Genomic DNA, 26,604 nt, shown 5'->3' on the forward strand with positions numbered 1-26,604 from the left:
ATCATTCTAATGATGAAAAAAATACTTTGAGGCTGAGGATCGGAGAACCTTAAGCTGAAGTTGTTGTTCATTAGGTGAGCGATGTGGCCCATGGGTCTCTTGTCTTATTATTGCAACTCCTGCAAGAGACCCTTAACATTCTTTCATGAAATTACCTAATAAGGACATAATGTGTAGATGTGCATATTCAAGTATAGATTCAGTTTTCCTTTGTGTGTTTTGTTTTTATGTTTTTTTGTAATTTATAATATTGGTGTAGATGAATTATACTGTTTTTGTCTTCAACCAGTTTATTCATTCAAAATAATTTGGTGTTATTATATAAGGTGATGATGTGAAGATAATGTGTTAGCTAGATATGTGTCCATATGCTCTTATTAATGAAAAATGAAAGAAGGTCATACTTTTTAATCATTATCATTATGATATTTTAAGAAAATTGTATTTATCCCTTTGCTTTCTTGCATTGTTTAAATATATTAAGTAGAAAAAAAACGTACTTACTTGAGTAAGAAAAGTGCGTTGCATTTTGTGACATGTGTATTTGAATTTATTAATCTATAACTTTGTCATTATACATGTACATATAATTGTATTCTTCATTGACAATTTAAGTACGTGAATTAACGCAATAATGTTGGATACTATAGATTACATACACAATTATGCAAAAGTATGCATTGTATATGTTATCTTTAAACATTATCCCTAGTCTGTCTCAAGTAATTGCTTCCATCACATTTGGAGGATTTGTTTAGAATCTAAACAGAATAACATTGCACCAATTTATGTATCAGCCTGTTAAAAAACTTAAGAGATGATATGAAAATAAGAAAATTTATTTTTTAAGAGTTCTAGGGTACATAGTGATGACAGTCCAGGGGACTAAAATTATAATCGTAATTTTTATTCAAATAAATTCTAGGTCAAATCAAGAGAAATATTCAGATAAAATGAATTTATTTGTAATTGGATTATACACAACTGGTATAGTTCCAATATTTTTACGTTCTGCGTATGTCATTGTGTATAGCAATTAGCGCCCCGACGGACCATGGTCACTCCAGGTAAATAACACCTACTTTTTCAGTAACCGTACGATCATTAAATGGGTCTTTAAGATATCTTCATTGACAAATTATCATTTTTCACTTGGAAACACTCTCAGGAACAAAAACAGAATCCGTCACTAATTACTTTGTTAGTTGATGTGTATTGTTGTAGAACTATCACGTTTCAGGAATATATTTTGGGTCACACTGAAACACCAATTTACAATAACATAAATGGTTATTTTGTTAAAGTGTTGGACATTGAATCTTTTTAAAATCAGAATACTCATAATGAAAAAAACATGTTTGTCCATTGCTTGTTTATGTTTGTGGACAATGTACATTGATATAAAGACCGTGTCAGTGGGCAGCTCATAAATGCATGTAACCAATCTCTTTGAAATAATCATATAACACATAAGTGAAGGTATACAATTTCAAAATATGCAGGGTTATTGTCTTTGAAAAACTTCACGACATATTCAATTGTTAGATTAACTATGTCATCATGATATTGTTATTTTTCATTGGTTTCATTTATACTTTTTGTTTCGAATGTATGATTTTTTTTTCATACAGAATTGCCCAATATATTGTTTAACAACTATTGTCATATAGTCAAACAAATTGTGTATTGCTGAATAAAATAATTTTATTAATCCAAGAACTGTTTTATTTTCTTGATGCCTTGCAACCAAATTGATATTTCAGTCAGCTGACTGTGAGGAACAGGAAAAGCTTAATTGAATTAAAAGACTTTTACTCTAATACATTTAACTAATCCACTATACAGTTTATCAGGCAAACTAAGACAGTGAACGAAAAACGGTTATTTTTATAGCAAACTTGTTTTGTTTTTACGGTACCTGTAAGAACCAGAAGTGAGGGTTGTGAAAATGACACATCTTCAAACCAATGTTTTGTTTCTTCACCACACACAGCTTTCCAAATAGAACAGTATATCTTTCTAAAATATTTGGTTGTTTAAATCTTTGCCAATTTTGAGATTTTGTTGAGAGAAGGATTTTTTCTTGGGGACCGGAAATGGACGAAAGGAAGTGCTCAATGAAAATGAAAGACATGTATTTCTTGGAAATCTACCTAACTTACATTCTTGTTTATTAGGCTAATTAAAACAGTAAGGAAATCAATTTAAACTAAATATATTTTACCATCTTAAATTGTTTCAAATCTTGCAGTGAAAACCGGAAGTTACGGTCGACAAAATGAAACACATTCTCAATTTAATTTTTAAAGTATTTCCGTGACGACCGGAAATAACGCAGATCAAAACAGAGTAGTCTAAATATTTAGGGCATATCCTACAAAATTTACTTGTTCAAAGTCGTTATCATCTTTAAAATCTCGTGAAGTCGAGATTTTTTGTCACCGAACAAACAGAAGTGTTCAATGAAAATAAAAGTTACTCTTTTTTAACATTTGACAACATTTCTTTATTGCTTAACAATTTCACTAAAATGTTCAAAGAAAAACAGTTAAACTTATAAACAACTTGATTTGTTTGAACTCTTTCGGTGAGGACCGGAAATGACGGTTGACAAAACGAAAGCAGTTAAACACATCTTCTATCAAATATCTATCATCGATTTAAGTTTCATGTCTTGGTCACTTACAGTTTCTGAGATCTCGCTGTTACAACATTTGTTTAAAAAAGACTACCTCAGATATTTGAGATATCTCACCGGAAGTAGAAGGTTGTTATTTACTTAACATAGATGACACATGTAAGAATTTATACTTATATTTCAATTCTGTGAGAAATATATTAAATGCATCACTAAAATAATTTTGAAGTGCTTCCGGTCACGCCGGAAGTTACGACGAACAAAACAAAATAGTTTAAACTCATCTACTACCATTGGTCTATCATCCAACAAAGTCTGGTTGCTCAAGAGATCTCGATGTTACAAACTTTTTGTCGTGGGACAGGAATCGGACGATAGGAAATGAATTTTGAAAAAATGAAAAAAAAACGCCTCGAGATATTATTGATTATCAGTCCTGAAAACTTTAAGTAAATCTGCTATAGCAACACCAAGGTCTTCCGTTCCTCGTGTATAATTAATCTGTAAAAAAGATTCATTTTTCTTGTAAACAATAAATGGATATAATATATACTGTAAAGGAATTCCCAAGAAATAAACAAAACAAAAAGACAAAATGTCAATTTTTGAGCACTTTCTGTGACGACCGGAAGTTACGCCGGATCATTCAGAACATAGTAAACATATCTTCATACGTTGTTTTGTCTTTCTCAAAGTTTGGATGTTCAAGTTTTTTTATATAATATCTGAGAATAGGTTTCTGTCTCGGGACCGGAAACGAACAAACGGAACTGATTTAAGGATTTTAAGGTACATATTGTGGTACATTTACCTACGGTACGTTACTGTTCATCAAATTGAGTAAAATGTTTAAAAAAAAAACAAGTTTTGTGTCTCCTGATGTCTCACAGTTTCTGAGATCTTTTGGGTACAAGAAAAAAGAAGGCTGCCTGAGATATTTGAGATGTCTCACCAGAAGTAGAACTTTTTTTGTTTTTTTACCATCTGTAGATGACCTTTTGTATTTTTATAGCTAAAATGTTACTTCCATGCTAAATAACCAAAATATTATGAAAAAAACAACATTGGGTGTACTTCCTGTGACGACCGGAACTTACGCCGAATAAAACAAAATAGTGTTGAACAATGTACATACATAGGTCTATCATCCCAAAAAGTTTGGTTGTTCAAGTCGTTACCGTTTTTGAGATTTTGTCGAAATAAGGTTTTTTATCTCGGGACAGGAAACCGACAAACGGAAGTGCTTAATGAAAATTAAATTTCGTATTTCTTGTATACTTGCCTATCTTACATTATTGATTATCGAAGTAACGAAAACTATCGAATGAAAACAGTAAAATGGATAAACAGCTTGGTTTGTTTGAACTCTTCCGGTGTGGACCGGAAGTAACGGTTGATAAAATGAAACTGTTTAAACACATCTTCAATCAAATGTCTATGATTAGTGAAAGTTTCGTGTCTTGATCACTTACAGTACCTAAGAACTTGCGGGTACAAAATCTGTTTTAAAAAAAGCTTCCTGAGATAATCGAGATATCTCACCGGAAGCAGAATGTTTTTGTTTATTTAACATAGTATAGATGACATATATAAGGATCTATACTAATATCTTTATTCTACGGAAAATAAATTAAATACGTAAAAACAAAATTTTTTGAAGAGCTTCCGGTGACGACCGGAAGTTACGCCAAACAAAACAAAAATGTTTAAACACATCTACAACTATAGGTCTATCATCCCTCAAAGTTTGGATGTTCAAGTCTTTATCGTTTATGAGATTTCGATGTGACAAGCTTTTTGTCGCGGGACAGGATACGGACGACAGGAAATGGATTTTCAAAAAATGAAAAAAACGCCTCGAGATATTATCTTTCTCTATCAGTCTTAAAAATTTGAAGTAAATCTATCGAGCCATCTCTGAGAAATCTTGTGGACAAAAAATTGGAAAAAAATAATAATAATAATAATAATAATAATAAACATTACAATCACTAGAAGGTCTTCCGTTGTAACGGAAGACCTTAATTATCCCCTCGCGCAACTTGTTGCGAAGGGGATATAGCATCGCTACTGTGCGTGTGTGTGTTCGTATGTATGTATGTATGTGTGTGTGTGCACTCAGCTTTGAAGCAAGTTTAAAGAAAAGCCCTTGCACGGATATTTATCAAACTTCGTACAAGTATTGAGCATGGTAAAAGGATTAAGCCTGATAATTTTCAAGTAAATTAGTTGAGCACTTTTTAATATATCGTGAAATAACACAGAAATTTTATGTACGACTTGACAATAACTACTTCCGCTTCACTTCTGTGAAACCAAAGTGAAAGTAAGCAGTTCAAATTTTTGGATTTAAATCTAGTACAGATAAAGAAACAGTAGTTTTTGTAGTAATGGAGGGTTAGTAGAATGTGATCTCCTCATTTACATAACTATATATTTCAAAATAATACATTCCCCACCTAATAACTCATGTCGCGTGGGGATGCTCCGCTTAGCGGTGCCCTTGTTTATCATATGTTCAGCTTTTAAGAAATGAGGGGAAAGCGTTTCAATTACAATATGACAAATAACATGTAAAGATTCTAAAATTTGCATAAATAAAAACCAACAAACCATAAAGCTGCCCACATTTGAGGCATAGGAGCATGAATACCAGAAGTGGTTGATTATGTCTTTGCTCCACTGTAAAAGTTCTCTGCACTTTTTATTCTGACCAGTAGGTACAATTTTTTCCCAAAGTTTTTAGTTGCATGCCAAATGTCATGTGAGTGTTTGATGTCTGGAAAGCGGTTACTGCAAATGTTGACAGAATATTTTAACACAACAATATCAGCAAAGAGAGAGAGAGAGAGAGAGAGAGAGAGAGAGAGAGAGAGAGAGAGAGAGAGAGAATGATGATTTTATTATGCAATTGTACTTACTCATCACTGCTCCGATTTGTAAGTGAGCGTTAGTGACCACTTCAGAAACAAGACACCCTTTTCTGCTAAATCATCCATTGCCCGTAGAAAACATGCCTTCTCCATATTCGCACTTTTCTTTTCTGTCTCTCTTTTGTCCATTGTAATTAATGACAAAATCTTTTTGGTACCATTATCCATTAAGGAGTACGTACAGTACTGTGCACTGTGGCCAGGACTATCATTCCTTCCATCACCTTATTGAAGAAATAAATTAGTATTCAATATCTGGAGTAGCATCATTTAGAGGATAATACCACAATCTACCATAACAAGATAAAGTATCCCAAACGAAGCCAGATCTAATGTACCCTTGCCTTTATCAGTCAATATATTCAGACCCTGACGTTATCTCTAACCGCTTCCTAGTTATAACCATTTACAACAGAGTCTTAAATATTTCCCATAGGATTCTCTCTCTCTCTCTCTCTCTCTCTCTCTCTCTCTCTCTCTCTCTCTATATATATATATATCATACTTCTTGCTACATCTTAGCTTCAATATGTTTCTCCAAATATATCTATATATTTGTAGGTCTTCAGTAGTCTGATTACTGTAGTAGTCTGATATCAAAATGATGAAAGAATATTAAAGTATTAGAATTTAGTAAACTGAACTTCTGAAACTGCAGTATTTTATTCTTTATAATAATGTTTCACCAAAATACAGAAGTTATATTTGTACATCACTTGATTACAGTATTTTACACAATCAAGTAATCTGTGTGTCATTTTGCTTACCTGAGAAGCAATAGCCATTGAGAAATCAGCTTTAGTGAATAATACACAAAATATCTGGACAATGTATAGTAAAAAAGGTAATCAATAAAGAGATTTAGAAGTTATCTTAATATATTCTCAAGTTTAACAGAAACAGGATGATTTCAAAGCCATTTTATATGACTGTGGAGAATTGCAGACATCTAAATGATCCTCAGATTGCAGTTAATACATTTTGTTGACAAATGTTTAAAACTTTGAAAGTGTGTATTTACCTACTGTACTGTACACCAAACATATTTTACAAAGATCAAACATATATGCAAATGTTGAGAATTACAAGACAATGTAAAGGCCAAGTAATAAAGGGATAACTATAGATTGATATTCAATAATGTACAAATTATGTGTCCTTTACAATTGCTCCATGTTGTACTGTCAAATCACTTATCTAGAGTACTGAAGACATTTGAACTTTTAAGTTTTTATTTTAATACTAATGGAATCTTCAAGAGAAATTCCCTATTACAGAACATAGACTTCCAAAGAATCCCTTTATAGCTGCATGCCGTAATTGTGTTTTTGGAATGCGTGTAATCCTTGAGTGTGCCATTTGTGGTAACAAGAATTTCAATTCACTAGTGTTTTCTTGCATCCATTATACCAATGAAAGCTGTCTTTTTCAGCAGGATATTCTGAAATGTGTTGATGAAAATGAATAATGGATATGTTATCAAGCAATATTTCATTACAATATACTTGACCTCCAAGAAAGAAAACATGGATTTAAAAATAAAATTCATCTATAAAATATTTTGAATTTATGTGTTTTACCTTAAATAATTTATTTTCAAAAATATACATGTATTTTGCAAATAAAGGATGACATATATAAGAAGATCACACGATATGAATTATCAATATTTGTAAGGTTATTTCGGTATATAACATACAAGTAATGGAAAATATAGTGATTGAACTGTAAATGAAAGTTTTTTCTCCAAAATTCTTCAGTTTATAATTGCATTTAGAACAAGAATATTTACTATATTATTAAAGATATGACAACAAGATATCTGTGAGTTAATGCTTACTAGTGATACCCCTGCTTTGGTGTGTATACAAAAAAACATAGTTAACATTACATGTAACGGGAAGTTGACATTAAATATTTTGTAAAATGAATCCTACTGTATGGCATGCCTTCACAAAGACTGAGTTAAAATTTCAAGCATCTGCAATTTTTGCTGAGATATCTTTGACAAAATTTGTGTTATAGACAAACAGAAACACAAGGGTAAAACAATATACCCACTTTCCTTCCGAGCATGGGTATGATTAGTTCATACTTAAACAAGAAAACGGGGAATATTGTAATTAAGTTTAGTTGTATTTACTACCCTTGAAAATGTTGTCAAGGCCATTAAGATGAGGATTCCAGCATATTTCAGATGCCCTGCTCTCATTTAGAAGTTAAAAGCGCTGAACTGGGAAGCCAACACCGCATTTATAGCATCCGTCCTTTTCTTTGTCTGCTTGAATTTTGCTGTGCGCCCAAATTTAGCAACTCTCCCCTTCACCAGAGATGAAGACTGATGTTGGGCTCTCATTTTCTCTTCTTGTCAGTTAATGTTAATCAGTTTCTTGACATTCATCTGAAAGAACATGCATATAGAACAATTAGATATATGTTAGGTCATTATCTATAATCATTGTCAGGTATATAATTGAGTCTTTTTCGAATTGCAATTAATCATGAACATGGTAGATCAAAGTTATACTGGTATATAGTCCTAGTTCTCATGAATTGAAAATTAAAAAAAAAAAAAGATGCAGTCATCAAAACTATCATAAAAATTATGATGTAGAGAAATTTCCATAGGAAATTTTAGTCACTTTCATTATAGAGTAATGATAACGTAATTCTGAGATACAAGAAAATACAGTAGGTAAAAGGATTAATCATGTTAACTTTTTTTAAATGTTCAATTAAATATCTTTGTGATAGCCTATCTGGAATATTTATTATATCAACCAATCAATTGCATCTTGTATGATACTTAAAAGCTATATTTGAGATATTTTTGGAGATAATCCATTTGCATTATTCATGAGTCATCTTAAAACCAAGCTGAATATTGTAATTTTTTGTAAGCAAAATGAATGAACCCTATATCATAGAGTGCAGTTCGTAACGTATTATAAAATCAACATATGAACATATAGATCTGCAAAGGTGTCACAAAATATTAAAGGTTTAGAAAAGGAAACGTTATCTTCCGTTATATGCGATTCCATTGTGCTAAATTTTAATCTTTAAAGAAATCCTACAGGCCTCGCCTTGTACAGTATTCATAACTATAGACCGACATTTCAGAATTATCGATGAATGCCCAACACAAACAATATAAATTCTTTCATAAAATTTATGTACTTATCCGAGATTTCTCCGATTCTAACCCCCGCTTTAATATTGTGACATGTCTCCCCCGCATGTCACAATATACAAGCGGGGATTAGAGTCAGAGGAATTTCGGATTAAGAATGTACCAGCTTCTCGATCAAGAAAACGTTATCACCATTATTGTAGCATGAAAATTTAAAATGATGAGGAAAACGTTTATACAATGAGAAATAACACATTAGTTACCTAACTTACCTTACTATGTCGAAGATGGACAGTCACACCAGTTGTTCTCAACGTGGGTTTGTTGACAAAAATTTTACACTGCATATGCAGTATTGTCTGAGATTACTACGCGAAACGTTGGTATGTTTACAAATAATTTATAGGCATGGTATCATTCTAATAATCTTTTTTTAAATAGATAAATACATGTGAGCGAGTCACGTATTTTTATAATATTGGGATGTATTCCAGATTTCTTCCTATTTCTGTAGCTCCGGTTTTGTTTTCTATTATACGCCGGAAAAAGCGGTAAAAAGAACGGTGGCACCACCATCGTTAGTAAATGTACATCCTCAACAGATATATTTGCTGAATTTATAGGTATTACATTACATGTTGTTTAGTTATTATTGTTATTCATACATAACTTACTGCAACACTATTTTTATATATTTAATCTGTCAATGTAAACATGCAGTCTATATTCACGGTCGATCACGTGTACACAACAGTATTACACTCGTGTTATTTTCTCGAGTTTATGGTCATGATATTTAAAGTATGATACAGTTATTGCATAGATTTGTAGAGTAGGTCTATTCTGATCTGTGTATCAGTTGCATGTTGTTACTTTAATACGTATTTTGCATATTTGCACTCATTTGACCTAGTTTTAGGTACCCATATCCTCGAGATGTATTTGAAGGCATCAGTATTCACAATTTAATTTGTAATATGATATTTTGTACATGTGTGTGCACATCGTTAAGTAACCCATCATTTGTGCAAATGTATGGAACATAGATCTAGTCATAATGTTTTGATTCAGTAAACTTCTTGTAAAAGATCAGGTTTAGGATGTTGTTCCACCTATGTATCTTTTGATCTACCGGAACATGTATAGTGCTGTTAATACATGTAAAGGCAATGTAATGTTGTCATGAGTAGATTCAATTAGACAGGTTATGACCGTTTATTTTAGTTGCACACTTGACAAGAAATTCCTCACTGAAACTTGTTTCTTGTGAAAATGAATTTTTATTGTACAATTTATCACATAATTGTGTTCACTTACGAAGGTATATGTACCTTGTATATAGCTATTGTATTACTTATTGTGTGCTTGTCTATATTGCAGATTGTTTTCCTGCCACCTTTTGCATTCAATAAATATGGAAATGTCTTTCAAGTCTACTTGGTCACATACACACCGTGGTTTTTTTTTAAAAAAAGCATTCATTACCTGTTTACCTATCAATTTTTCCTTCTGTACTCATAAACACGCAATTTCATATTGAACTATTTTTTCCCTCGCAATTTCATCGACAGGCATCCGACTCCGTGCTTATCCTTTGTTTATGTCGCATACCATCGCAAGAGTTATCGTTCGTTCCTGTACTATCAAAAACGTAAACTCATAGATCTTCCACTTGTCTTTGCTGTAGGCATTTTCAATGGATTATTTAAGCCGATCACAAAAACGATGAAGTAAAAATTTAGAGACATACCACAGTTCTATTATGAAAAACGATGTTTAAACGGGGATCGAACAGTAGGAGGGGGGGGGGGGGCAGGAGGTAGAGAGTTGTGTGCCCTTAGTTTAAATAACATCCGATAGATTTACCACGAAAAAGGGCAGGAATTTGACCTATGACGTAGAAGGTCATGAAAGCAATTGCAATAGGCGCTTCCGCCTAAAAAATATAACTGCAACCTTAGCTTTTTAATCCAAAGTTCAAGACGACACAATATTGCGTAGTCAGTACATATATATGCCCAATTCACTTATTTTTTAATTACCACTCAATATTACTAAAATATCAAATCTCCTACATCATGCATACATCAACAATTTTGTTGTTTTTTGTTCTCTTGGCATTTACTTCAAGGCTGAAGAAATCTCAGATACATCTGGTGGAGGAATGTATTTCAGTTTATTTACAGGTGTCGGGACCTTTTTCTGCAATGAATAAGGAGCTGAACTAGACCCTGTCCCACTGTCTGTCGAAAATCTAATAAAAACATAAAATTAATTGTTAATACATGTTCAGTTAATTGTGACCTTCCCTGCAAAGCCAACTCACTAGTCATTGGAAGTTCAACAATTACATGACAAATGATATCGTGTTAAGGTAACTCCATACTCGTAAAACTCTCTGATGAAAGTTGAAAAACAGAACTGATTTCAATTTAATAGACTTAAATTTCATCAATTATTAGAAAAATTATACATGTCATCACACTTTTTGAGATGTCAGATAAAATTGAACTAAAGCATATTTTAGCCTCAGAAAACCATACTTTCTTTGTTAAAAGTAAAAAACTTGTAGGCAGAAACTTGTTTATCTTGTTTAATTTTATTGTAAACTGTGTCAGAAAAGCAAAACTACAAACACATTTTAAAATTCACTATTGGGATAAGAAAAAGTATAGATTTTAGACATACAACTGAGAGAAAGGTCAGAAAAGAGTTATTTCCCCATGGCATAGATAAAATGTATACAAATATGGAAATTTAGGATTAAATTAAGCCGCGAAAATATCTTAAATTTAACAGTATTTTTAATTACATCCATGTGATTATATTCACATTAAATAAATAAAACTATCTTGCACACATTTTAAAGAATTCAAAGTTTTACAATAAAGTATGACATCACAGAACACTGGATCTACTTTAAATTTTAATTAACACTAATTAAAAATCTGAACAATACAAAATATATCTTCATGCATACTACAGAGTCAACATTAGTTTATGTTTTAAAGACTGCATTTTAAATGTAAATTTTAAAATTACCCCGTCGGGGCCCCAAACTTAACAAATTTCTTAGTGTGTACAACCAATAAGTTTTCTTTTATAAGCATCATGCATGTAGCTATTTGACTGCTTATTGCGTTTAAATTAACAGTAATCTTGAAAATTAACATACATAATACTAGTGTAAAAGAAAAAAATCCAGCAAACCTGTCAAGCAGTATCTTTGCAAGTCCAGCATGTGTTAGCCCTAATTCTTCTTTCTTGGAAAGCCATCTTTCGTGCTGGTCGCCTAGATATACCTTTGTTTTGAATATATGCGAAAATCATTTTTTTCCCAGTTCATCCATTTGAGTCACCGTGTCTCTTTAAGCTTTGACATGAATTGTGCCAAATATCGGATGCTTTTAAATAGCGTTTCCAATGCGCATACAGTTAACTTTACTGCAAGGTTAACTTTTTGAGAAAGGATAAATGCAACATTCAGTTACACCCCATGCACCTTTAAAGGGGAATGGTCACGATTTTGGTCAAAAATTATTTTTTCGATTTAAATGTTTACAATGCTTCAGTAAGCCATTTTTAATAGGCAACGAAAATTTGAGTGTCATTTGATGAGTTATAAGCGAGTTACAGAGCTTGCAATTCTTTGCTTTGTAAACAAGGCGTTTGTTCACATTTTGAATGTTGAAGTGAAAATTCCGGTTTTAGACCTAAAATGAATGTGTTATTCGTTAGGAACTGTTTATTTATGCTTAAAATGAATAATTAGATTGACAAACCAGCTTTAAAAAGATTTTTTAAATGGTATATTGAATCTATGTAAACAAAAACAGGGCACGAGCCTTGTTTACCTGACGAAGAACTGTAAGCCCTGTATCTTGCTTAAAACTCAACGACTTGCACCCAAATTTCATTTGATCATTAGAAATGCATTCCTAAATCATTGCAAATAATAAAAACAGAAAAATAAATTTTGACCAAAATCGTGACCATGCCCCTTTAAATAGATCAATTTGTACTCTTTTTTTTATCCAACAAATTTTAATGATGAATAATTTCAACCTTATCATCACAAAAACTAGTATCGATATATAATAGAAGTTCTAAGAAATGTGTCTCTGTTGTGTTCCTCTAAAATGAGAGACATGAGATTGACATTTATGAAAATATTCATCTTGCTGGGATAATAACCTAATAACGCTAAACAGTTATAGAAATTACAGACATGTTTTAATAAAGCATTTCACTTTTTTAGTTATCTTCAAGCTAGTACATAAAAAGCTTCTGCTATCGTTTCATAAACCGCATCTTTTTCGATGCTCTACGGTATATCACCTGAAAATATAAATCAACAAAGTTAACAATTTATGAGCTTAGTGCTGACTGTTGGATATCACCCTATCTCAGGTTATTAGGATACTGAAACAAATATCTGATGTCAAAGAACTATCTTTGAAATATAAGGTAAGTCACCTTAATATCCTTCAAGCCACCCCAGAAGAACCTCTCCCATAAAATGTAATAGTCACATATTTAATAATTATGCGAACCTTCTTGCTGTATTTTTCTACTCAGATTTAAATGCCCAATACGAGAAATAATTAAAAAATCGTAAAAATTTACTAAAAAACAAATTTACCCTCTCCCCAACCTCTACAAATAAAGCAAGCATTCCTACCAAAGAAATGATTGGCATGTAAAATCATTGTTAAGCTTTGTTAATGCAATGCCAAAACATTAAGGTACATGTAATAAACACACTAAATAAGATACATGTATATCCCTCCGTTCATTGATTTTTTTTTCATTAGTTTCCGACGATATCTATGAAATTTGTAAAAGTAGGCGCTTTCTGATCGATTAACAACGACTTGTTGGTTAACAACGATTAACAACGGCTTGTTGGGAAATTTTAACGATTTAAGTTACCATTGTTAGGAAGGGTCTCTACCTTTATTAGAGGATAAACCTTACGGTAAAAACGGTGTAGTGTGGCGTGCACGAACAGAAAATGTAACAAAAAAGTGTCCGTCAGAAAAGGATCGTGACCTCCGTTTGTAAAAACTTGTAAAACTCGCTTACTATTGGAGCTACGATCTTTTGAAGGGTTTGGGTGAATTGGGCATAGGAAATAACCACACTATTGCTGACGGGAAGAATTTCTCAGTTGAAGTTTGTTTATCAATATTCAGATTAGACAATACAAAAATTGGAAGACCTGGTTAAACAGTGGAGATTGATGAGAGCAAATTTGGAAAAAGTACATACCACCAAGACAAGAGAGTAGACGGTGTATGGGTATCCGGAGGAATCAAGAGGAAAATTAAAGTGTTTCTTTATTAATGAAGACCGAAGTTCCGACACGTTAATTCCCAATATTAAAAAAATGTATAATACCAGACACAACTTTTCTTTTGGACTGTTGGAGGGCCTATTCTTCTATCAAAAGTGAGGGATACCAATATCTTACGGTTAACCATTCAATCGATTTTAAAAACACAGACACTGACTCACAATTACACTAGAATCAACCTAGAAAGCAGTACAGAAATCTCTACCCAAAAATGGAACTGTACAATCTGTTTATGACTCCTTCTGTAAAGAATACTGTATCGGAGAGAAAAACTTCAAAAATACCTACGATACATTTACCCCTTTTATGAACCTCTTTTTTCACCTGACAAAAAGAACCAATCTAACGGAAGTTAAACAAAATCAATCTATCCAATTCTCTCAGGAAACGTAAAATGGCAGCCTTGACTTAATTGGTAAGTTAAACACATTTATGATATATATGTAGTTACGGTCAATTTTACTTTAACCTCCCCCCACCTCTTAATTGTCATTTGATTTTTATTTTGGCTTAAAAATTCACCAGTTTTCCCATTCATACCTCATCAACAATTAAAATGGCGGCGCCTATGATTTTTGATTCATTGCAAAGTTTTTAGGCCGCGACATATCACGAGCGGATCTACAATCGCAGCAACTAATTTTCTTATATTTTCATGTAAAAAAATTGAATTATCATGCCTCCCTCTTACGTTTTTAGGAGTAAGTAAAAAATTAGAATGAAAAAAAGGAAATTAGAAGCAAAAAATATCGCCTAAGCCACCCCCGTCCCGGATTAGGATTTTGAAGATTTTGAAAAATTCCCTTTTGTATTTTTTTTCCTTTTTTTTTATTGGCTTGTCAAAATGTTTTGAACAAGTCTTGTCCCCCACTTTCAAAATAGATGCTATGTGCGTGACGCTTAATAAAAACACAAGGGCTATTACTTTAAAATGTTTATAAATATACCAATTTAACGTGATATTAAACATTTAATTTTTTTTTGTTTTGATTAAAGTGCAGTAAAAACGTAAATATGAATGTTCAACATGAAGAAATTTTAAGAGATGTTAAGAAAGAAATGAATAAGTTTGCATGATGAATGCTGCATAGCGTACATATTGAATACTTGCATTATAACTGCTATATAATAACTTACAGTCCCTGAAACGTTCTATTTTCCCCACGTGAACGGTGAACGAACTCTGAACGAACCTAGGGCGTTAATCATAATTAAACTGCGCTCGCCCTTACGGTCGCACCGTTAAACATAAATATATCAAATGAATCAATAAAACGTGTGTACATGTATTTCTTTTATTGATAATAAAAACACCTTAAGTTCGTATTTTTCAACCTTTGTAAAAGATGTTTTAAAGAGACGTGCCTTTTTAAGTGGACCTGTAAGACAATAATATTATAAAAAAGAAATTGAATTAATTTGGCGAACTTTAAGAAATATTGCTTATTATCAGATTTTAGCCACGTTTAACTGATCCCGACCGGAACGATGGAAAATTGAAATATACATAAATGACCCTAAAACTATGAAGTTTGGTTGTATCATGGTTTGTAAATTAAGAGAACAATGAAATTTAATGGAGATCGAGGATCATTTTTTGCAATTTACATAGTTTGTTTTTATCGGAATCGTACGAATTTTGAAAATGAACAAATAATTTTTTATAAGTAGTTTTTAAATGTTATACAATCATATTAACTTCACAGGTCATGATTTGTTAAATGTAAGTATCATGCACCTATCAACAACATTTGAAATGCTTCCGTGTGTTATTGCAACCAAAACATATCTTCTACTTTCTAATAAAAAATGCCCCCGAAAACCGAAAAATTTATAAAGGCCATATATAATTCTTTGAACAACAATACAGGCTCCGAAAAAATACTAATGTTGCATTCTACCTTAAGGTCAATGTTCCTTTTATTAAAATGTAAACGTCATAATTGGCATGGTGAAATCACTGGTAAATTAAATATTAAAATAAAATTTGCCGCCAAGACGCCGCCCTGGTTGAGTCAAGGTAACTTAGTTAAAGAGGCAGGGTAGTTAACAAATTAACGATCAATTTCGAAATTTAACATATGTCTTTTTCAGCTCTATATGCCATTGCTTACTTAAGAACAATTTCTTATACTTTAGCTTCAAATTTAAAAATATTAGCAATATCTTCTTAAAGAGTGTTTTCTTCTAAAGGACAATTATATAGTCTAAAAAAATATAGTATTATATAGTCTTAAAACCGACAACTTTTTTTAACCCCTCTCTTTTAGAAACCTTGTCCGTGTTATCTTTTTTATTTTCTTCTTTCTTTCTTTTATCATTTTTTCAAGTATCTGACGATATTCTTTTTGTGATCTCATTTTACAATTTCATAAGATCATCCATTTACAAAATCCCCTTTAGTATGTTTTGTTATTAATTGATATTTTTAATGGTTTTTGTACCCGTATTATATTTCAATTTAGGTGGTATTGGACCTGTAAAAATGATATCAAATATGGGCGAAAATAACTTGATGTTATATCGTGAATTTTGAAAGACGTTGCGAACTTTGTAAGAAAAGATTATTTGTTTGTAGAAACCGTGATTTATTGAATAATTTTGAAGGTCACAGGGTTAATTTCATTAAAAAAATAATTAATTTTTAAAATTTTAGAAGGCTCATAGAAGTTTTTAAGTTAGCATATTTCAAATTCACATGTAAAAGTTTGTCCGGATCAGTTAATTGTATGCCCTTGCAATGAAGTGATTTATTTAGCTACTCAGCTTTAAGATATACGATATTTTAGACAAAACCTAGGTTGCCTCTTTAAACAATGCACACTTACAACCATTTTTTTTGAAAAAAATCTATATAGGTAGGCCAGCATTCTACTAATGATAAAGTGAAACAAGTTATTCATTTATAATTTTCCGTTAATCTATGGCATTTATTTTTCTTCGCTAAAAACTGTATAATGGCCTTCAATGACTTAACTAATGCGTCATTTTGAAGCATATGGCGTCATATTTTTTAGTACAGCGAAAACGACATCTCGCTTATTTTTCAGTGTGAACGATATAACGGACATCAAAATTGTAAGTAATAGCATTTGTTGTTTTCAATTAAAAGATAAGCATAAATTAATTTTGCTAATAAATACACCAATAAGTTCTTTTCAGGATTGTAATATACTGTGATGTAATAATGCACATTTCCCGTACTTTTTGTTTGAACGGAATTTATTGACAGCCTTAACTGTGCTGCGTTAAAAGCTATGCCTGTATGCTTCCCCAAGGAGTTGAGGATGCTACGGATTATACGGGTCTCGCCATTGGGTTTTATGTAGAAGTCGTGAGATGCACTTGCCTTTGCGAGCAAGACTATATACCTCTACCTTTACCTATTTACCTCTACTAATATGACATATACTAGGAATTGTTTATTTATATATAAATTCCTATATTTAAAAACCGGCCTTAAAAGAACATTTAAAGGTATATTGAACAAATATAAACAGAAACATTGCACGAACCATCAATTGTAAACTTTGTATCATGATTTTACCTCTACAACTGACACTCAAATTTTGGTTCGTCATTTATAAGGATACTGAATTATGCTTTTTTAGCCCTGTCCCTCCGCTTAAAAAAGCTCTATAGGTGGTTTTAAGAATAAGGTTGAAGATTAATATAGTTGAAACGATATTGAAAAGAACATAATTATTCAAAAATCGCACTTGAGCAGAGCTACACTCTATACTTCTAAGGACAGAGTGTGAATAAATTTTTGATTTGTTTGCGCAATTGTGGCAACTGGCTCATTTTAGTGACGTCACAGAGAAAACAGCTATTAGACAATTATGACCAAAATCAAGATAAATAATGATAGGCATCCTTTGTTTAATGTTTTATGGAGGTTGGATTTTAAAATAATACTATTTAACAATTAGTTAAATGTAAAAAAGATAATTGTTATTTGTGTAACGTACATATGTACAACTTAAAAGATCACCTCATATTTTACATTAGTATAAATCTTTTTCTTATCATTCCAGATCGCAGTTGCATTATGTCGTTCACTTAATTTCCCAAAGAAGTTTATCTTACTCGATTCAGTTAATGTTTAGCTTTTTTTAAAATTAAAACTCAAATGATAACAATAAGCTGTTATATTTCTATATTTTTTATATATATCTGTTGACATGAGGTGGGATCCATTTAATTATTATCTGATATTAAATGACTTTTTTGTTGTTTGTTTTCCGCCTTAAGTTTCAAATAAATTTCCGATAATGATTTCTAGGCAATCATAAATCGCAATTGCTCGAAATTTAACAATAATCATCAGGCATGCTTAATTCTTAAATTTAAAAGAAAAAACAGATTTGATATCAATTGTTTGTTAAATTTGGTTTATTTGTATGCTAGGTTTTGCACCAGAGCGGGTGCAACTAATAAACATTCATTTTGACTCGCAAAGATTATGTACCTTTTCCGACAAGGCAGGTTTATCAATAAAGATTCAATGCTAAATCCTTTGATCGTTGCTGATTTTTTTTAACCGTGTGCTATTTATGACTGATTGCAAGAAGAAAAGATGTAAACATGTTAATACATACAGTAGTTTTAAATTCGGCAGAATTGCAAAAACAACTCTTCATTCTTGATAGTATGGGAACCTGTCGATAATGATATAGATAAAAATACATTTTTATCAAAATAATTAAAACAAGAGGCCCATAGGGCCACATCGCTCACCTGAGCAACAATGGGCGTTCAAAAGATATTGTGCCATATGGCTCTCGGTAGAATGACAAAAAAATAAATATTGTAAAGTATTCGAATTTTACACTTATTTTTGCATACACGTAATCTTTGACATTGTACCTTCATAAAATACTGTTTTTACACAGAATAAGAAAATCCTACGCAAGATATAGAACTTAATATTTGGTAGGGGGTACACTGTTATATAACTTCTAATTCCCTGTATTTTTGTTCTGCCCCACCACCCCCCTCCCCCACTTAATAAAGCGATCGAAATATATGAGAGCATATAGGTACATTTTCTTCCTAAACTACTTACTAGTTAATGTATTTTTTTTAAATATAATAGTTATTGTATTTTATCAAAAAATATGTATAAATGTGAAGAAGAAAATTGCACCTCAATGCGCTCAATTTCTCAAATTAAAAATATTCAACAATTTAATTTGTCTTCTCCATTATAATTAAATGACTGTTCTTTACCTCGCGTAAACTCGTGACTTTTATAACTTTACTCACACTTGATTGATGAATACACTGGAATGAAAAATGTTGTCACGTGACATGTCAAAGAGCCATAAAATCAATGTTACCGTATTGACAGGCACTCACTCTAATTTACTATACCCCTCCCATTTTTTTCATTTTTATTCAAAAATAAGAAATTGCTACAAACCAGGATAATTTTCGGCTGTAATATTTTCTTAGGAATAGCGATAATTCTTTTATCCCCGCAACAGAAATGTGTCAGAACTATGGAAACTGTTTTAACGATGTCGTTTTTATTTACTCACATTTCACATTATTCATTGTATAAATAGGGGGCCCCAGAGATTAGTTATATAAAGCATATCATTCTTTAATTACTTTGTGTACAAGTATTTAACATACTCTAATTCATATAGAATTTCTAATGATCAACCAAAATTTCAGCGTCAATCGTAGAATTATAAGCAAGCTCAAAATTTTGCTAGGTTTAGGTCATATTTTGTTCACATGAGTTTATTACATTCAGCTTAAGATTTTTAAATTGGTATTTCCTATTCGGCATTTAATTCAATTGTTCCATTTTAAAATGGAAAAAAAATGAATGGCTTAAGATCTGTGTACAAACATAGAATTGTGAGCAAATCTCTGTATCTTGCTTATAATTCGAAGCTTAACACTCAAATATGGTAAGTAAATAGAAATTGTAAACAGTTAAGCACAAGAAACATGCACTATAACAAATAAAGAACACAATTTATTTTTCAAAATGAATCATATACATGTATATACCTACATATTTCCGTCAGCGATAATAAACTCTATTTAAACTGAATAAACTCGAGAAAATGCCGAGCATCTCAACAAAACATATTGCATTATTCTGCCATTACGCAAATGATGATACCGAATTACCGATAGCCAGAATGAATTGCATTTTAGTTCTTTCAGATGTTGCTTAATTTGCGCAGGTAAACAGTAAACTGTTTGATTTACCGAAGTCTCTGTTTGATTTGATACGTAAAAATCAGGAAGTACAAGTGACAGTTCCCAGGTTAACGCAAAGCATAAATGAAAACGAAACGAAAATCACAACAAGCTAACACCACCGACATATGCGAAAACTGTCAACGCATTGAAATATTTAGCCTCAATTTACTTCACAAAATCGGCACCAATGTATTTTGCATGTTTCAAAGATTCCCTTCGTACACGAACTGTTGCACAACAAACAAATTCATCATTGTCAGATCGACCCGTTTATCATATAGTGTCATGGCTGCTTTAAACAAAGAACCTCGTTTTAGAATTATGGAATACGAGTCTTGGTAAATGGGTAAGCTAACCCGGGCCGGGGCAAAATAAAAGCCGGGGCAGATCGGCAATCGTCAGTTCCAATTACGCATTATTTTGCAGCATATAAAGCGAATACAAATATACTGGTCAGAAAATATCTTGAAATTTAAATGAGATTGGCAGATTAATAACTGTCAATCTTTTGTTTTGCACTGGCCCGGTCATGCCTACCCATTTTACCAAGACTCATGGATGCTATAAATTGCTTGAAATACGCCTTTTCTTTCGCAATAACTCAGATTTGAAACAGAATTAGCCCTTAATTTTTGCAATTTATATTTTCCTTCCCATAAGGATTATTCATGCTCAATCACGTTGAATTTACCTCAGTAGTTCTTGAGAAGAAGATTTTTTAAAATGCACCCCATTTTTTTTTTTATTTTTTTTTCTTTTTTTTTTTTTTTTTTTTTTTTTACAGTTTTGAGGTTTTCTCCGCTTTCAATGAAAATCTTTCTTTCATTTCTGCAATTTAAATTCATCTTTTCATAAGAATGCTTTGAGCCAAAGTTGGTTGAATTTGGTTAAGTGGTTATAGAGAAGAAGTTTAAAATGTGAAAAGTTTACAGACGGACGGACGACGGACAAAATGTGATCAGAAGAGCTCAATTGAGCTTTCAGTTCAGGTGAGCTAAAAAATGTATTATATTTGACAAACAAATCTTTCATCATTTTTTCATATTTTTTGGAAAGGTTAAATTTATAAAATTCCCAGCGTGATTTGATCTCATAACTTACAGATTTGTAGTTGACGCTCTAATTAACTTATTGTGCTACGCTGTTTAGTAACTATAACTTTAAGATAAAACAAGGGAACCGGTAAGCGGAGCATCCCCTCACGACGTGAGTTAATGTGCGGGGAATGCATTATTTAGGAATACATGTATATAGTTATGTTAATGAGGAGATCACATTCTACTAACCCTCAATTACTACATAAGCTACTGTTTCTTTACCTGTACTAGATCTAAATCCAAAAATATCACGTTGTTGATTTGAACTGCTTACTTTCACTGTGGTTTCACAGAAATGAAGCGGAAGTAGTTATTGTCAAGTCGTACATAAAATTTCTGTGTAAAACTGTGTTATTTTACGATATATTAAAAAGTACTTAACTAATTGACTTGAAAATCAGACTTTATCCTTTTAGCATGCCATATACTTGTCCGAAATTTGATAAATATCCGTGCAAGGGTTTTTCTTTAAACTTACTTCAAAAGCTGAACACACACACACGCACGCACGCACGCAACAAGTTGCGCGAGGGGATAATAACAAACATTCAAACACACATTAAGCTATTAACTCTATTAACTCACCGTAACGTTGTTCTGTCACGCTACTTTCGCTCTGGGGGATTGATAACTCTTACTCAGAAATTTCGATTGATAACTCGTTTACAAAGTTGATTATGACATTGATTTAATGAAATAATAATTTGTAATAGTATTAATGGTTTGGAAAGGCACATGCATTTTTTATTTGTTATTTTACAGAAGTGTGCAATCAATGATCAATATTTTTGGTTTTGAACGAATTTAGTCATAATGTATGCCCCCCTCCTTCACAATGGTGTAATTTTATCTAAGTTTTTGCATAAAAATTTGACCAATTAATATGACATTGCATTTGTTTTAATCTTTTACAAAGAGTAATATTTGTGCAAAGGTTGAGGAAATTCTATTGGAAGGATTTACCAGAAAACTTACATACACACGCACGGTAGCAATGCTATATCCCCTTCGCAACAAGTTGCGCGAGGGGATAATAAAACTTTTAAAAAATGACTTTTGATTTTATTTTTTTCGATCGGAAATACATCACAACATGAAGGTGTCCCATATCACCTGGTAATCTTATTTAATATTATACACTGTAAGTGGTGTATATGAATAATGCCTACTTCATGACGCACGGCAAAGATATCGATTTACTAAATGAGATGCATGTATTTTTCGGTTTCAGAATGTGGCTTAACAGGCATAGTCATTGTAGTAGTGATAATGGCAAACAACTCTGCTTTACTGCTTCGAAACGCTAGCTTGGACGAAGTTGAATCCACACAGATTGGCGATGCCTACATTTGGTTGGGATTTGTGATAATTTTAATTATTCTTGTGTGTAACACAACACCATTAGTTGTAATGGCAAAAGACGCACAACTTAAAAAACATCGGTTCTTTCGTTTTTTAATTTGTCTTAGCGTAAACGCCATTATGACCAGTCCTTTCCTGCTGGGAGGAACAGCTTTCAGGAAACTTACGCCAGCGACCAACTTATCCAAACTAAGAATTTACTTTGACTGCTTGCTTTTTCAGTCGTATTTGCATCAAGGAATTATAGCACTAGAACGCTTTTTTGCATCCGGGACAAATTTCGACAGATACAGACAATTGTTCACGTCCTTGAGACAAACTATGTATTTAGTGTTAAGTTATGTTATTGTTGGCGTATTTGCAGTCGTTGTTCTAGGGATGTATTACGAATTTGACGAGAAAAGACCAAAAGATGTCTATGGAAGAAATCACCACTTCATATTGTTTATCTATGGATGTTCAGTTCTTACTTTTATGTTTTTGATTGCAATGATTACATTTGTTTGTACATATCGAGTAGTGCAGCAGTATAGACAAATAATGCGTTTAGTTGCTCCAGTTCCCAGTCCCCGATTTCAACGTTCACACGACAAATCACAAAATCTACCAATCTCTGCTCCCTTTCAAGTTTCGAGTTCGTCTGTTCAAACTCCTGCAAATCACCAAATTGATAAAGCGACTTTACAGGAAAGGGATATTATGAAAGAAAAAGCGATTACTAAATTGAAGTCCCGACGTAGCGTAGATATCATCAAAACGTTTCTATTAGTTTTAGTTGTAGTTTTATTTTTCAATGTGCCGTATTGGCTAACGCGGATATTGCTTTATCTAGGCTTAGTTCATGAGTTACAGCCGTTAATAAACGTCACCTTCATTTTGACTGTCGCTCAGTATGCTGCATGTCCTTTCATTTACCTCTTCAGAATACAGCCTATTCGAAAATCCATTAAAAGTATTTTTATCAATACTTAAGAGAACGACGAAAAATATAAAAACTTAATTTATGAATACATGTAAACTTAGTTAACGCGCAAAACAGAATCAGGTCAATAGAAATTATGCTTAATATAACTTTACATACAGCCTTGGTACAGACGTCCATACTCTCGACTTTAAGAATCAGACGTTAGGATAAATCACCAGTATATGGTTAGAAAACATCAACCGCAAAAAATTCTCTCTCGTTTAAGTAGGCAAGCTTGCCTTAACGTTGAGCATACATTCAACGTCTGTGAATTGTCCGAAGCTGTCAATTTGGTTCTCATGAATTGTTTCTTCCAATTTTTTAATTACCAGTTCCGTTTAAATTGAAGATGTTAAAAAAATTGTTCCACTCATTTAGTAATTATTTAAAAGCGGTGTTAATTAAATAATAGACAGTGGTTTTTGCGGAAAATTTTTGACCCCTGAAACGGCTTAAAAATTAATGAGTGCAGTGCAACTGACACATTCATAGAGGCATCTCAGTGGCACATGACGTGCTGACTCCTCGCATAACATTTACCAACAACGACTAGTTGGGCGAAGAGACCAAAAGCATGGTTGTGTCGAAGCCACACTGCAGGGAGTGAAAAAAGATACTCAGACCGTGACACTGGAGGAGGAAAGGGAATTTGAGCTTTTAGGAAAGGGAGGGGAAATACGTGATACAGTTTATGAAACATATACCCATAGTCTTTAGCGACTAATTCTATCTACTTGAGCAAGTTAAAAAGAGGGCCAAGTTTACAGAACCCTTATTATATAGGAAGGCAAAGAAAGAAGCCAAACAGATTCAACTTGAATCAACAAAGCCTTATTTACTGGATATGACGAAATTTATCTCCCCACCCGAGGAGGTTTCATGTAAGGATCAACCCGAGCCGGAAACGCCGCCCAAAAGCCATCAAAAGACCCTTTCCCCAAAGAACCCATGTACTGTTCGAAAGTCATTTCAAAGACTGTTCGGGGACACAATGAGCGAGGAGGTGGAAGGACGGGAAACAGTGCTAGGGGTCTCCCGATGTGTCATTGTCGGAGTCATTGGTCGCATCAACTGCGATCCGTACTATCACAACGGAAACCGTACGGAAATACTGTCTTACAGATGCCTGGATGCAGACTGACAAACCCTTTCCTGTGACCGTCTGGTACGTAGCTACTTCAAAAAGATACCGAATTGGTCTAGATGTCGGGGGAAAACTGTTAGTAACGTCAAGGACCATAATCGGGAATTACAGAAAATCACTACTCTTCAAACTAGTGGAAGACCATTCAGTCTTGCTATAACCACGACACCCTCAGTGTGTACTTCATCCACCGGGATCCGGAATTCTTTCGATTTTACAGTGACGGTGCCCGAAATATTATATATAATAGTCATTTGCCGACCCATCTGATCATCCTCCGTCAGCTTTTCATTGAAACAGTTATTTTAAACTAGATTCATTAGCTGACCTTAAGCTCGATGCTAATGGGATAAAAAATGTCGAAATAATAAGGGCACGTTGTGACATAACGTTAGTAACTGTTGTAATATATGCAGGAGCTCTGAGGAGTGTATATATTGTATTGTCATAATGTGTTAATACATTATTTTAATAATGTATGAATACATTATAAATTTTTAAATTTTGTTGTGACTCCCATTTCATTCTGTGATCCCTAAATTATATTCTAGAATGGGATTGATGTTCTATATAGTATATATGTTTATATTGTGTAATTAACATCTTTTTCATATTGTAACTTGGTCATCTTTATATGTTTGAAAATGTTGTTTGCATTTGTAATGTGTTACTTACCTTGTATAGCTATAAGTGATACCCCCATTATCTTTTGTCTTTAAAAATTCGGTTTTCTAGTGTGTGTGTGTGTGTGTGTTGGGGGGGGGGGGTATGTTACAGCTCAAATTAATATTCATAAATCGTTTTTATTTACTATCATGTTTGATCGTATTGTCATTCTTTCATCCCATATCAATCATTTTTTATTGATATTAATTTTTATGACATTGTCTTTAATAAGGCATGTCTTAACATCGAGTCCGAATGGCCTCGATCGTCCATTAGACGTGTGCAATCGTTCATTACGTTTTATCTTTAAACATACGTATGTAGTTGCTTGTATCCTAAAAATGTATATAGTTTTTGCGAAATTTTGGTGATACTTACTGGGTTTTAATGGCAAAGTGAATTGTGTACCGATCTTCGACTCTTTTTAAAAAATAATGTAGCAGTTTTAATTGAGAACATTAATTTAGTTCTTTTTAATGAGTTAAATTTTTTAATTTATGATAAGAAAAGTTGATAACAGACCTATTGCTGCAATTTACAACATGTGTAATGTTTGAGGTTTTGAATTCAAAAATATAATGTTTAACCATTGCATAACTGAAATAAAATGCATTTTATAATCGCATCCCACCATTTGAGTAATGAATGAAAGGAAGTGTTAAACTGTGAAAGTGTTAAACTATGAAAAGATTTACCATCTTCAAATTCATTCTCAAATGAATATGAACTAGATAAATTTGTGATAGTGACCATCTCGAAGGCTCCCGCTTAAATATTGGACAACAGGGTGAACAGCATTTAGGAGATTTTACTTTGACCTTGACTTATAACTTGATGAGATGAGAAACTCTTCTCTAGAAATTTTGATTCACATTGATATTGTTCATATTCATATTGTTCACATGAGACAACCAACATCATTTTAATTGTATGAATAAATGATGGAATTATAAGCTTACTTGTAAACTATAAAATTAGTTGTCGCATGCATATGTGAAACTGTCCATTTTTAATGAAAACTACTCATAAACCATCATAAAATTATAGAAACGCATTTCAACGAGCTCCCATGTTAAGTGAACATTA

At 32.4% G+C, this 26,604-nt stretch overlaps 1 pseudogene; it reads right to left on the reverse strand.

The window, feature by feature from the left end:
* LOC128161072 (uncharacterized) overlaps positions 1-5,739 on the reverse strand; it is a 44,935-nt pseudogene extending 39,196 nt beyond the window's left edge.
* Positions 5,740-26,604: the final 20,865 nt, after the last annotated feature.

This window comes from Crassostrea angulata, chromosome 8 (genome assembly GCF_025612915.1).
Source record: "Crassostrea angulata isolate pt1a10 chromosome 8, ASM2561291v2, whole genome shotgun sequence".
NCBI lineage: Eukaryota > Metazoa > Mollusca > Bivalvia > Ostreida > Ostreidae > Magallana > Magallana angulata.